This window comes from Sapajus apella, unplaced genomic scaffold (assembly GCF_009761245.1).
Source record: "Sapajus apella isolate SASKATOON/1434 unplaced genomic scaffold, GSC_monkey_1.0 scaffold2, whole genome shotgun sequence".
In the NCBI taxonomy this organism is placed as follows: Eukaryota; Metazoa; Chordata; class Mammalia; order Primates; family Cebidae; genus Sapajus; species Sapajus apella.
Genome location: NW_022436942.1, coordinates 84,937,751 through 84,948,352, shown reverse-complemented (window position 1 = coordinate 84,948,352; position 10,602 = coordinate 84,937,751). Strand labels below are relative to the sequence as shown.

The window sequence follows — 10,602 nt, the reverse complement described above, 5'->3', positions numbered from 1 at the left end:
ATCATACAATGTTTATTTTTCTACCCTTGCCATACAGGTCTTTGGCCTGCCCTTAGCAAGAATCTTTCTAGGTTAGTTTATCAAATGCCCCTTTCCACATGATGCCTATTTTTCCATCCATTGATGTCCTTATTTGAGTTTAGTGAGTTCAATCTCTCTCCCTTATTGCAATATCCTTGAATAAAATATGCCTTACCATTATCAACAAGTGTCCAGTGAACAACTTTTCTCTTTATACTATGAAAGCAAGTCTCAAAGTTGCAAGCATATCTTATCAACCACATTTTTAAAGTGCAAATGCATCCTTGAAATGTCCAGCATGATTGGCGAGTTTGCTTTCCAAGGCAGTCTCTTCTATTTAAATAAAGTGTTTTCAAATACAGTAATAACAGAGTGCTTTTTTGTTTGGATGCACTGCATTTAGCAGACAGTTTCTGAGCATTTACTGTGTGCCCAGCATGGTTACAGGGGCCTCACCCATGGGTCTCTTTCTAAAGAGTTCTCATTGATAGACTGTGTGTGGTGCCCCTGCATTGACCCAGGGGATGTTTGCTGTTTTGCTGAGCTATAATCCTTTTTTTTTTTTTCCTATTTCTATCATAGCTGTATTCATAGTTCTTCTGGATTCCACTACATGATCAGGAAGGGCACATAATCCAGGCCTACACAATCAGAACCTTCCATTTTGTCTGGCCACTGTGACTGATTCAAGGATGGTGTGTTAGTCGGTTTTTGCATTGCTGTTAAGAAATACTTGAGACTAGGTTATTTATAAAGAATAGAGGTTTAGTTTGGCTCATGGTTCTGCAGGCTCTATGAGAATCCTGGTGCCAGCATCTGCTTCTGCTTGGAATCATGATGTAAGGCAAAGAGGGTGCTGGCATATCAGATGGCAGCAGCAGGAGCAAGAGACAGAGAGGGCAGGGGCCATACTTAAAAAAATAACCTGCTCTCATGTAAACTCATTACCATGGGGAGGACACATACCTATTCATGAGAGATCTGCTCCCATGACCCAAACACCTTCCACAAGGCAGGAGTCACATTTCAACATGAGTTTTAGAGGGGACAATTATTCAAACGTATCATAGGGTGTGGGACTTCATTAGGGCAGGAAGCCAGGTCCAGGACTTGCACTGAAACTGCTTGGAAGAGTAGAGAAGGGACATCTTCTGCCTCCTGCAAGGACAAGAGTATGTGTCCATCAGGGGTTACCTCCTGAAGTGAGTCTGCCTAAAATAAAAGCCAGCACAGGTTAAATCAGAAAAGAGAGACAGAAAAAGCAGATCTTGAGAAAAGTGCTTCAGCTACTGGATTCAGCTATACTTGGAACTAGTATATCCCTGGACTTACGAGCAAATCAAGTAAATAAATTTCTTTCTCACTCAAGTCAGTTTGAGTGGTGATCAGAAGAGGACTGATGGCCACAGGGACTAACACAGGATATACATGATCTTGACAGTGACTTCCTGTGTAACCCTGGATAAGCCCAACACACTCATGAAACATTTCGTCCTTGAATAAACAGGCTCCCAGCATAACCCCATTGCAGAGCTGTTCCCTGAGACCTGGAGGGGAACACAGAAGGGTGCTATGTCCACTGCACCTGTAGGAGAGGCAAGGCAGTAAAACAGAGAGGCTGTGACTATCCAGGCAAACAGTTGAAAGTTTGAATTTCTGCTCTTCTGCTCATGGGCTGTGTAACCCTAAGACAATTATTTGACTTCTCTGAGCCTCAATTTTCCCACGAGTAAATTGAGAAAAATGGTACCATCTGGCAAACTCTCAAAGAATATTGGATAAAATAACAAAAACGTGAATGAATGAATGAGTAATGGAATAGATATTAAAGGACCAGCAGGTATGTATGCCTGCTGCATAGTAACATACCAATACTCTGAGACAGCAGGGTTTGCAGCAGAGAAAGAGTTTAATAATTACAGGGCACCAAGTAAAGAGACAGAAGGAGACTCTTTTCTCTATTTCCTCAAGGGGTTCTGGGCTGGAGCTGTTCATGGAGGATGAGGGGCTGGAAGATTGGGGTCACTGATCAGTCAGGATAAGAGGGGTGAAACCATCGGGACATGGAAAATGCATTGTTTGGTGAGTCAGGTCCTTGCAGAGTCCTTCAGACCAGCTGAGTTAGTAGTTTCACTGATACACAAGACTGAAAGGCTATTGGATATGGGTTTGGCTTGTTCCCACCCAAGTCTCATCTTGAATTCCCATGTGTTGTGGGAGGGACCCGGTAGGAGGTAATTGAATCATGGGGGTGGGTCTTTCCCACGCTGTTGTCATGATAGCGAATAACTCTCATGAGATCTGATAGTTTTAAAAAGGAGTGTTTCCCTGCACAAACTCTCCGTTTGCCTGCTGCCATCCGTGAAAGACATGACTTGCTCCTCCTTGCCTCCCACCATGATTGTGAGGCCTCCCCAGCCACATGGAACTGTGAGTCCATTAAACTCTTTTTCCTGTATAAATTACTCAGTCTCAGGTATGTCTTTATCAGCAGCATGAAAGTGGTCTAAAACCATATCTCAAGTGGACAAGGTTTTCTAATGTTCAAGATGTTAATTACAGAGCAGTTAAGTGGAACTCTAATTGTGGAACAGAGTCGATGAGATTCTGAGGCAATCAGCACCAAACAGCTAAGAGGAAGCAGGTCAGAGAGCAGGCTTCCCTCATGGCGAATGCTAAACATGCTGCAAGCTGGATTCAGTTCTCTTTCTCCCCTTCTCTTCTTCCCTGATTCATTTTCTAAAGTTTAAAGGGACAGTTTCACAGGTGAACAGTTAGCGTTCTAATTCCTGATCTGCTACTCATGGACTGTGTGACCCTGGGGCAATCATTTAATCCTTCCGTGCCTCAGTAATCTCACCAGTAAAATCAAGAAAATGCAGTAACTATTGGTAAACTCTCAAAGAAGATTGGGTAAAAGAACGGCAACATGAATGAAAGAATAAATGAAAAAATAAATGTCATATTCTGGCTTGTTCCTATAGAAAATAGGAAATAAAATTAGGAGATTAAGTAACTTAGACACTAAGTATTGATTAGGTAAATTGACAGCAATAATGCATAGGGCTCAGAAGCAGCTACTCAGGAAGTGAAGATTTTGTTTAGAAACCCAACTCTGCCTTTTAATCATATGATGATATTGACAAAGTTGCTTTAACTCCCTAATGATCAGTTTCCAAATCTAACATATGGGGAAACTTAAAATGGTTAAAGTAGAACTTAGTTTCCAGATTCAGTACTTTGGAGACAAATGATATAGAAAATTGAACACATGAGCTGGACAGATGTGGCCAGTGTGCATTCTCTTCTGCCATTTTCTGTTTTACTCATATGTGTCTCATTTGTCTACTCAAAGTAAGTCACTGGTACCATATCCCTCTCATGTACATCTCAGAGGTCCAGAAAAGGACTTTTCAAATATTAGGTGCTATCACAATTCTGACATTTCTACATGCAAGTAACAGAAATCACTAAAATAATGGCTCATACAGTCAAGACATCTAAGTATCTCTTAGTGCAGAGGGCTGTGAGTAAATGATTCTAGACCAAAGCATTGGTTTAGCAATGAAACCAAGAACCTGGGCTCTTTCTACGATTCATATCTGCCACCCTCCAATGTTGATTTTTTCATTCTCCTGCTTAGCAAACTTGTGTTCACACGATGGCTGCACAGCTTTGGTCATCACAGCCTTTTCATGGCAGAAGAAGAGGGAAAGTTCCTATCATAACTTTCTTTTGTTAAGGAGGCAAGAGTTTTCCCAGAAATCTCAAATGACTGTCTAAGGGCTCGTTGGCCAGCACTGGGTCACATGGTCGCCTCTTGTTAAAAGGAAGTTTGGAAAAGTGAGTGCCTTGCTTTGCAGGTACTTTAGTGGAAAGGGACAAAAGAGAAGATGATGGAAACTGCTGCTGTGTTAGTTGAAACGCGGTTGGCCACAGACTGAAGAATAAAGAGGTGGAGAAGGTCATTGATCACCTCGACTGCAGCACTGCAGACAAGGTAAAGAGAGCCCGATGGAGAGGAAGATTGAGGACTAAGGGTCTTCACCTACAGGCGAGCTCACATCTGAAATCATGCTTACATGAATGTGAAAATACCCCACCCACAGAGTTCCCCACCCGTTGCATTTAAGAATCAAACTTCACCCTTTCTGTCTTCCTAGCTTCATGTTGATATGGTAAAAAGAAAAAAAAAATCAGTATAACTCAGGCACCTTCAAGTTTCATCCCACTCTTCTCCAAAGATAGTGATCTCCCTTGAGTAGTCTTCTCTTTTGTCTACTGTGCAACAGGATGTATAACCATCACCTTCCCCTCCAGCCGACATGCTAGGGCACTTTCTATTAGGAAACAGAGAAGGATGGAAGGATGATACTGACATGATGGTGATAATATTCCTGGAGCTGGGAAACTTGCAGAGTAACCAGTCTTCTACTACTCACCACATTTTTACCTGATGACCAAGGACAAGGCTCTGTCATAACAGACCATCATCATAGTGGGTAGCCTGCATCCATTCATCCAACAGATATTTACACAGTGGGTCCTAACTGTAGACACCGAAATAATCAGGGTGATAGGATGCTAACAATGCCAACAGAGTGGGTCAACAATAGAACTTTATTCTAAGTGCTTTATGTGCCTTTTCTTCTTGCTCTGTATGAAAAACATGTGAGGTATTTTCTGTTATGACTCCACTGTAGGATTAAAGAAACTGGGGCCCAATGGTTGAGTAACACAGCTTGTCAACGGTTAATAGCTACTGAATGGCCGAGCTGGAATTTTCACCCATGAGTTTAGCCACCATACATACTGCCTCTATGGTGAGAAATAAAATAGACATGATCTCTGTTTCTATGCGCTGGAGAGAAAAAAGGACATGAAACCAATTCACACATGAATATGATTCTAAATTGTCATGAGGGGTGCATAACAATGTAAACAAGCTACCAAGATAGCAAACACAAAGAAAAGTCATAATTTATGCTGAGAATTAAAGAAGGCCTCTCTTCTCCCTCTCTCACCCCCAAAAATGTGACATTTAAGCTAAAACCTCATGAACACAGCACATTGTCTTGTTGAATAATCTGGGGAGGGGAAGTGAGACTGGTGAGGAGCAGTCTCTTGGGCAAAGGAAATGGCCTCAGCCTGAGATAGAAATGGGTTTGGTAAAGGAGGAGAGAAACAGACAGACAATGATGTAACTGTGCTATTGCTGCAGAAATGGTGAGTCACAGGCAGCCGTAGCCTCACGTGTAGGCTGTTCCAGGTGTCTCTTCATTTTCCATGCAAGTTGTTACTGTATGCAGCATGTTCTTTACATGGAGAATGGTAACAGCATAAGAGGACTAGACAGAAGTTTTTCAGTAACGCTTAAGAGTTTTTCTTGGAATGAGTCACTTCCGTCACATTTCATTGGCCAAAATGCAAGGCACAGCCAAGCTTCTGTGGGAGAAATTGCAAACTCACCTCACAAAGTGTGTAGATTCTAATGTAGAGAAGAACAAAATATTAGGAGCAATCATCCCAGCTACCTGTGGCTCTAGGTGTTCTGAAAAGATGGTTATTTTCATGGCTTTGGGATATGTTCTTTAGGCCAGGTAGAAGAAGGAATAAGCTAATCAATGAAAGAATCTGGAGAAGAAGTTTGGGAAAGCCCTCATGCTATGTCTAGGGGTTGGGTTTTATGCTATCAGCCTTGGGAAAATGCTTATGAAGCCTTCCTAAAGGACATCCTCAAAGATAATTTTTTTTTTTTTTTTTTTTTTTTTTACTGTTCTCTGGAAAGCCAAATCTTGAGCCATTATCATCCCAGCCCAACTAAGCCTTCCAGGAAACTGGGCTTATTGTCCATCTCTATAATCACTAAGTGGAAATGCATTTCTCACCATGCTAGAACAGTATTTTAAAAAGCATCATTTGCTTGAATTCAAAATCTTTCTAGATCTCTAGAGTTCAAGGAATCTTTCTTGCTGTGAAACAGATTTTTCTGAAACTTTATCTTAAGACAGACATAAATGTAACATTCTTATGGATACCGTATCTTATCAAATAAATGTCCTTGTTTTAACATTATTTATAAATATCTAAAATGTTTAGGCCTAATTGTAATGAGAATATAAAGGAAGATACACAGTAATTCTTATATTCCACCACACCTCTTTATCAAAATTTTCAAAATGTCTCATGAAATCATAAGCTAAGTCACGTTTGATTTGATCTCATGTAAACATTTAATATTTTTAAAATATCTGTTATCAGCTACCCTCTACGCTAGGCAATTTAGGAGATGAAAATTTTCTGACTACTTGGGTCTTATAGTCTGCTTAGGGTAGTAAGATTGGCATTGAGAAAATTAACATGCAACGTAATTTAATTAAGACCTGTTATGACAGAGATGATTCTTCTTTGAAGTCAGTCAATCAACCCTAGAAAGAGATTTCTGCAGCACTCTCCTTTTCTTGTCCCATATGTGAAATTTCTGCCACTGTGCTAAGTTGTGAATGGCAGCTGATTTAGGCAACAGGGAGCAATGATCACCAGTGGGTGTCTTGGAATTCCAGCCCCCAGTTTGGATCATTGATTCCTACATAAGTTTCAAAGAAGAGCCTAGCAAAGAAGGACGGAAGGAAGCAGAATGTCCCCACGGGCCAGGGAACAGCAGGGCCATAAGGTGCCAGGGTTTGCATGTTTCAGCATAAAGTTTCCATGTCAGAGAGGGCATGGACACCCAACACTTGCAGGCCCATTTACCCCTCTAGGGCATGTTGGTCCAGACCCATGCAGCAGCTCCCCTCCAGCCCCTGCCCTTTACCCACCCGCCCCCCACCGCACCGAGTCTAGAAGGTGAAAAATGTCCACAGCTTTTAATCAAAGATCAAATGCTAGAAAAGAGTGGGTTACAATTTTTTTTTCATTTTTCCCCAGCCTTCTCTGTATTTTTAAGCAATGAATATCAGTTACCAACAGAAAACAAACCTAGATTTCACACAACATGAAAATTTGTCCAATATTCTGGAACTACAGGAAGACCCAACTGCACTGAGTTCGCATTCCAACATGGCAAGGATTCCCTTGTCCTGAGGCCCAAATCCTCCCTCCGGATGGGGCGGGGGCCTTCAGTCCTTTCTAGATCCAATCATTCATGCATGTCCCAGTCATAGCCTGCAGGGACAGCTGCAAGAACTACTTAGCCCCAGGAGATAACCTACATTGGCTAAATAATGCATGGAACTAACTGCATGCCAGGCACTGTGCTGGGAATTATGAATGCAAAGAAGCAGATGCCTGACTCACTCCATCTTTGTGGAACTCACAGAAAAGTTGGAGAAACAAGCTCATTATTGAAACAGAATGTCGCAGGTGCTTATAAGGGACATGTTCATCAAGAACCTTGGGAGGACGTAAGAGCAAGCTGCTCCAACTCCTGTTCCATCTGCTGCAGGCACTGCTCCTCTGTCATGCTCCCTTTGCTTATGTGAGTCATGAAACAGACAGGTTCATTTTCCCCATTAGGCTGTGAGTATCTCAGGAAATGGCCATATCTAATTCACAAGAGCAAAATATACGAGTTGAAAAGCAATGGAATGATAAACTGATTTTGACCAGATAGTATTTCAAGATAGATGGATGGATAGATAGAGATACAGACATAGTATAGATATAAAAGTCCACATAGAGGTATCTCCAGATTCACTTCCTGAAGCCCCCTTTCCAATTCATGAGTCAATACATCCCTTCCTTGGGATAATCTGAAGCTTTGTTGTTTGCAACATCAAATGTTATATGCTACATGCGATACACAGAATAATGGGTCCCTAAAGAGGTCTGTGTTCAAATCCACAGGACCTGTAAATACGTTGCCTTCTGTATCAAAAGTAACTTTATAAGCATAACGACATTAAGGATCTTGAGCTGGGGAGAAGATTCTGGGTAATCTGGCAGGCCCCACATGATCATAAAGGTTCTTACAAGTGAAAGAGTGAGAGATGGGGATGAAAGTCAGAGGGAAATTGGGAGGCCATGCTGCTGCCTTTGATGATGGAGAAAGGAGTCACATAACAGAGCACACAGGCCACTTCGGTAAGCTGGAGAAAGAAAGCGTTCTTCCCTAAAGCTTCCAGTAGGAATGCGGCCAACACCTAGACTACGGCTCATCAAAACCTAATGTGGACCTCTGACCTCCAGAATTGGAAGGTAATGCATTTCTAGCGTTTTAAGTCACTAAATTTTTGAATATTTGTTATAGCAGCAATTGGAAATTAATATAACCAATGACAGCAGAGCATTCTTAATGAGGCAGACTCCCTATGCTTCTCTGTACTCTAGCCTTTGACTTGCCTTATAATTTGAGTGAGTGTTTAACTATATTTCAAGGAATAAGTGAAAGGTGCAGTAAAAACGTGTAAATTACCTACAAAATAGAGGTTAATCTATTTTCTTGAAGTTTATTACTTCTTTCCTGGAACACCTAATCCTGCTAGGAACTTGACATCTCACAATGGTTCCCTGAAATGGCTACAGTACTAACACCAAATCTCATTCTCTTCCACCCAGTTCTATGCGTTTGCTAAATCAAACCATCATAGTCTCAGGATCCATTTTCCAACTATTTTTGCTTTAAAAACTTGAGGTAAAGATTGGCCATTCACTGCTGCTGTTCAACCAAATGAAAAATTTGTAGCAGAGAAGGTAATAGAATTCAGGAGAATATTGGATGTCAGGTTCTGTCACAACTTAAATAAATCTCAATAAATTAAAATCTCTTAACTTTTCAACAATATTGCACATTGAAAGTTCATAGAAATTCCTTGAAGCAACTGTATTGAAGTATTCGATGAATAAAAGGCCCTTCTACTAAAAGACCAATACCTATTCATGAACTGTCACTGAAGGAATACTCACGTCCTTCCACAAGCAACATAATTTAAATGTTTCGAAGCCCCCATGTATGTGGTATTGTAGGAGCTGATCCATCCATTCTTCCAATGGCTACCGCAGGAAGGCAGTGCCAAGGGCGATGACCAAATCCAGCCTTTCCTTATTTCTGCCTACTGCCCACAGAATTAAGTTCAAGCACACAAGCTGGGTGAATCAGTAGTGGCCCTAGCAGGAAATAAGATTCCACTCAAATGCATTTATGGGATAGATTTCCATAAAGTATTGGGGGTTTGAAAGGAATATTTACAGGGTTAAGAAGAATAAAAAGGGTGTTGAGGAACCCAGAAACTGGTATCTTCAGAAAGCTGTTATCGTCCCTGGATCTGAAGGTCCAGGAGGAGGATATGGTGTTGCCGGGGCTCTTGAAAGCTACTTCCAAGGCAGAGGGGCCGTGTGGTAGGGGCTGTAGTCCTGAAAGGATGTGGCCATTGCCAGAACCATGTTGCCAAAGCAGAAAATAAGTGGGAAATAAACCTCCAATCATTTTCTTTCCCCCTTCCAAGCTCCCGCTGGTGCCTCCTGCTGGCCAACACTGACCACAGCCCTTTGTCACAGCTGATAAAGGAGCCTGGGTGAGGACACCTGTAGGAGTCAGTCCCTGGGCACAAGGTATGGTGAAGAGTTGCAAGGGGATGGGGTGGAAACAAACAGAGAATAACCAGCATGCCTCGTATTTGTGGGTCTCTTTGAATACCAGGCACGCTGGTTATTCTCTTTACACATTTGTCTCTCTGTCACCCCTACCAGATTTCACAGGGGAATGAGAAAACAGATCCTGTCCATGGGAGTGAAAACCTAAAAACAATATAGCAATATAGACGTTCAACTTCTGTCCTGGCAGAAGGACCTTAAGGACCAATGGCAAAAATGCAAAATTTGTGTGCAGTGATGTTCACTGAAGCATGGTTTGCATTCGGAAATGCTACCTGCAAAACCTAATGTGCATCAACAAGAAACTGGTTGATAGGTTATACAATGCTATATGATGTAGATTATAGAATCTATGTAGAATTGATGTGGTAGAATGTGTCAACATGGAAAGTTGTCTAAACATATTTTGAAGTGAAAATAGCAAGGTCAAAATAGTGTTGATAGTATAATCCGTTTCAGCAATTATAATATTGTACACACAGTGAAATATTTTCCTAAATTAATCACTGGGCTTTTCACTCTTAAAATTTTCCTTTTACATATGTTAAAACTAAATGATGACATCTTCTGCTCAAGTCAAGAAGGATCCAGCCAAAATACAGATGATCAATAAATTCCTGTATTTCAAAACCTTCAAATCAGATTTTAGAAGCTCATAGCATTGATAACATTTTGAGAGAAAAAAAAAATCAGAGTAACAAAAATCACTGTCCTGAAGAAGATATGTTTCCAGTTGACAGAACCAGACTGTTATCTTTAAAACAAACAAACAAATAAACAACAAAAAAAACCCGTTGTCTACGTAAAGAATTATGCTTGCTTATTGTAAAAACTCAAGCAATAAGGAGACACACAAAATAGAGGCTAAAATTTTTGGCCCCCAAAATCTCAGTAATAATCCCCCCTCCTATAATAATTCTAAATGTGTATGCACAGGCACAGAAGGACTTCATGTTTGTGTGTGTGTGTTTGTGTGTATGTGTGATCAGT

The 10,602-nt window shown here is 41.1% G+C and overlaps 1 long non-coding RNA gene across 1 annotated transcript; it reads right to left on the bottom strand.

The window, feature by feature from the left end:
* Positions 1-728: 728 nt before the first annotated feature.
* LOC116527210 lies at positions 729-6,824 on the bottom strand. The gene is made up of 2 exons (XR_004258427.1): positions 5,275-6,824; positions 729-1,233 (listed from the first exon to the last, which is right to left on the bottom strand). It is a non-coding gene; the product is annotated as an uncharacterized LOC116527210 (long non-coding RNA).
* Positions 6,825-10,602: the final 3,778 nt, after the last annotated feature.